Raw genomic sequence first — 4352 nt, 5'->3', positions numbered from 1 at the left:
CCGTGCATTTCAACCTTAGCTCTTCAGTGACGTCACATATATGAACACAATATAGGCTCGTCAAGCAGCACTTAATTTCAGGAGCATTTAAAACCATCAATCTGCCGAAGACAAGTCCGGAACCCCCCCACAGAATTTTTTTACGGATTTGGAACAATATAAAGTAGGTACATTTTGACTGGAAAAAAAGCGGAAAAAATGAATCTCTGATTATGAATTGATCTTGCCACATTGAACCAACTAATGCAACATTTATCGATTTAAATATTACAAAATATATTTTAGATGACATTAAAACTGCACAAATCATGTACAAAATAATTTAATTTGCCGCAAGTACTCAGACGTTGTCCAAAGTCAGTTATGATTTGAGGGAACGTTTTTTTTTTTTTTTTTTTTAACTAATATACTATAAAGCAGAGGTCCCCAAGCTTTGTAGCCTCACAGACCGTCTTATTGTGTGACGGATAAATACAACAAAATAATATGATGTGACCTGCATAAAAACTGTGGTATTTTCGAAACAAAAATAACCACGAATCATGACACGAGGAACGTCCTATCTGGCCGCAACAGTCTCTGGTCGCTGGTAACATTGAAACGTGCCTTCAAAATAAGATACACGGCAAATACAAAGTGCATGAAAAATACGACTCACCATCGGCGCATATTTAGCAGAGTGGGCTTGGTGCGTGGGAGTCTCCTCTTGAGATAAATCCATATTTTAAGTATGACTCCTGATACGGTCTATTAAATGTAACCTTCTTTTTCTTGAAAGTCGTAAGCTCCTCTTCTGTCTCCTGGCTGGGCCTTTTCCCCTTCCCACAGACGTTTTTTTTTTTTTTACACATTTTACCAGCTCCTGGGTTTCATTTTGGCAGTAACCTATCACGTGACCAAGACGCATGCCCTGACCCACATCAAGAGTAACACACTGTAGATGGATGTAACAGAGAATCTGGTAATTTTTCAAAATAAAACATCTTTCAGATTTCGAAATAAATAAAACATAAGTAATCTAAGGTCTTTAATTTTTTTTAATTACCAAATGACCCACGGACCGGTACCAGTCCTCGGTCCGGGGACCGCTGCTGTAAAGGATAGATGTTTGTGACTTTGTGGAATGGTTAGGAAATGAAGGTTCAGTTACACATTTTAAAAATACCGTATGTTTCAAACAAAAATACTAGAAAAATACACACATCAGGCTGAAAAAAACTTGAAAAAATGTACATACTACCTATACGGGGGGGGGGGGTCGCTACTTCTTGGGGGTTGCTTCTACTTGGAGCTTCACATTAATTGTTGTAAATGCGTGCATCAAGTTCGCTTTTTGTGTGTCGTGTCATTGAACGTTTTGTTGCCATGAAGTGTGTCGAATAGTAAGCCGTTACTTCACCATTTGTCTTTTTCTCTTAGCTTTATTATTGATTGTATTTTTTTGTCGTGAGGATAAACAGATTAGAAAATGGGTGGCTAGGTTTATTACCTGATCACGTATAGCAAAGGAACAAAAAAAAACAACTCGCCCCAAGGAACTGCTGACATTCTCGAACAGAATTTAACACAAAGCTATTCAAGATTCAAGATGTGTATTTATTATATGCATAGTAAAAACACGATGGTAGCCCCACAAATATTCATGTTCTACTATTTCTTCGGGTCCCCTTCACGCTTTAGCATTGTCCTCACTTAAATTAACTATGATTGTATTTACATCTCCACAAGATTGTCAAGGTTGCTCGAGAAAAAGTTCTGACTGCTTCTTTCATGAGCCTTTATTGTTTCATGTAACAGTCGTTTGCTCTCCCATCGCGCCACGGCATTTCTACCCCCCACGCCTTTCTCGGGGAGGAATCCAGCGAAAGCTTTTGAGGGAATTCCCCCGGGCTCGGCGATCGGAAGAGGCAATCCTCCCGTTGCTACTCCCACAAGGATCGCGTTGTTAAACGCCCGGTCGCTGACGAACAAGACCCATATTCTGAGGGAGTATTTCCTTTCCAATGACTTGGATTTCCTGTGTCTGACGGAGACTTGGGCAGGTACTGGTGAGTACAACGCTTTGCTTGAATTGTTGCCACCTGACTGTGGTTTCCTCGATACGCCGAGGACATCAGGCCGTGGTGGAGGAACGGTGAGCATCTTTAAGAACAATTTTAAATGTAAACGATGCACATTCACCACATCGGCCACCAGCTTTGAAGCAACCTTCTTTGAAGTCGGTCATGTTTTCCCGGTGCTCTGTGCTGTCATTTACCGTCCTCCTAAATACAACAAAGACTTTTTGAGCGACTTTTCAACCTTTCTTGCGGAAATCAGGCTGATATGATCATATCCTCCTAATGGGGGATTTTAATATCCATGTGTGCTGTCCGGAAAAACCACTAGCAAAGGATTTCTTAAGACTTATCGACTCTTTTAATTTCGTGCAGTATGTGACCAGCCCAACACATGAACAAGGACATATTTTAGACCTTGTCCTTGCTTATGGTCTACCGGTGTCAAATCTGGAAGTCCTTGAAAATGGGATTTCTGATCACATGGCAGTTTTATTTGACGTAGTTAAGGTTTCTGGTTCAACCCTGGTTTTCGGCATGTAAAGCACAGAAACTTTTTCTTTCATGCAATTACTGGACTTCAATGTGTCCTTTGACTCACTTTTGTGATTTTGGCCGATAAGGTCCCATTAATTGACTGGTTAAGAGGGCCTAGTTAAAGCTATAAGAGGCTGAAATAGCTCATTTGGGACAGCGTAAGACTGAAGATCTTAAGTTTTCTGATTCAAACCTGGGTTTCGTCATGTGAGGAACAGGAATTGATTCTTTGTTGCGATTATCGTACGATGTGTCCTGTCCCATTAACTGACTGGTGAAAAGGCCTGAGGAAATTCCACAAGAGGCCGAAATAGCTCAGTTGGGAGAGTGTTAGACTGAAGATCTGAAGGTCCCTGGTTTAAACCCGGGTTTCGGCATGTGAGGGACAGAATTCTTTTACTTGTTGCGATTACTGTTTGACGCTGTGTCCTTTGACTCACTGCTGTTATTTTGGTGATAAGATACCATTAATTAACTGGTGAAAAGGGCTGAAGAAACTCCACAAGAGGCTGAAATAGCTCAGTTGTGAGACTGTTCGTCTGAAGATCTAAAGGTCCCTGGCTCAATCCTATGTTTCGGCATGTAAAGCACAGAAGCTTTTTCTTTTATGCAATGACTGGACTTTAATGTGTCCTTTGACTCACTTTTGTGATTTTGGCCGATAAGATCCCATTAATTGACTGGTTAAGAGGGCCTAAGTTAAAGCTATAAGGAGGAGGAATAGGAATTGATTCTTTGTTGTGATTACTATATGACGCTGTGTCCTTTGACTTGCTGTTGAGATTTTGGCCAATAAGATCCCATTAATCGACTGGTGAAAAAGCCTGAGGAACCTCCACAAGAGGCCGAAATAGCTCAGTTGGGAGACCGTTAGACTGAACATCTAAACTTCCCTGGTTCAAACCCAGGTTTTGGCATGTGAGGCACAGGAATTGTTTTTGTTGTGCTTACTGGACGACAATGTGACTCTGGCCGAAAAGATCCCATTGATTGACTGGTAAAAGTGCCTTCATTAACATAAATCTTTTACAACAAAATTGTGTTTTGGGGTTAATCTCATGCTGTGTGGCAGTCAATGAGCATTGAGAATACTGAAAGGCCAAGTGTGAAGTAATTTCATGAAATGACAAATAGAGTCACAATGAAAGTACTTAAACATTGTCCACCAAATAAAGCATGAAAAACTACTTTATATGTTGTATATTTGACAAAATAATTGATTTTCAGAAGTTCCAGCCCTGAAAGGGGAGCAACCCGGAAGTGATACGTCACATGGAGAACAGCGATGGCAGGTCTCCATACAGCCTAAATGCAAAGCATTTCAAACAATGATTCAAACAGTGATACAAGTGATCGATCGAGCGCAAGTGAGGATATCCAAGTTTTTGAAGAGTTGGAGGAAGAAGAGGAGGTTGGAAATTTAAATGTTGGACCTTACATATATGAGCCAGACGCTAATCAGGATGCAAACAATGTGCCCAGATGACCTGACATGGAATGGAGACAAGACCCTTCAAGATTGGTAAGATATAGGCTGGTATTATTTTAATGATTTGAAGATGCAGGCATGTGCACATAATTTTATGTTTTTGTCTATCTGATGACATTGTTTAAAAAAAATCAGACAGAACTCATGTTCAAGCAGTTAGCCTACTCTGTACTTGAGTATTCTTTTTAGCAAATCATTTTTTGACTCGTACTTGAGAGATTTTTTTAATGACTTTCTTTATACTCAGTGTGTCATGCATCTGCCTGGAA

The 4352-nt window shown here is 40.3% G+C and overlaps 1 non-coding gene across 1 annotated transcript; it reads left to right on the top strand.

Annotated features, from left to right (window-relative positions):
• Positions 1 to 2898: 2898 nt before the first annotated feature.
• trnaf-gaa (transfer RNA phenylalanine (anticodon GAA)) lies at positions 2899 to 2971 on the top strand. Its single transcript has one exon. It is a non-coding gene; the product is annotated as a tRNA-Phe (tRNA).
• The last annotated feature ends 1381 nt before the right edge of the window (positions 2972 to 4352 follow it).

Source organism: Hippocampus guttulatus, chromosome 18 (assembly GCF_054856545.1).
Source record: "Hippocampus guttulatus isolate MCC_2025c chromosome 18, RoL_Hgut_1.0, whole genome shotgun sequence".
Taxonomy (NCBI): domain Eukaryota; kingdom Metazoa; phylum Chordata; class Actinopteri; order Syngnathiformes; family Syngnathidae; genus Hippocampus; species Hippocampus guttulatus.
The sequence above is the reverse complement of the archived record's forward strand: the minus strand, read 5'-3'. Positions and strand labels throughout refer to the sequence as shown.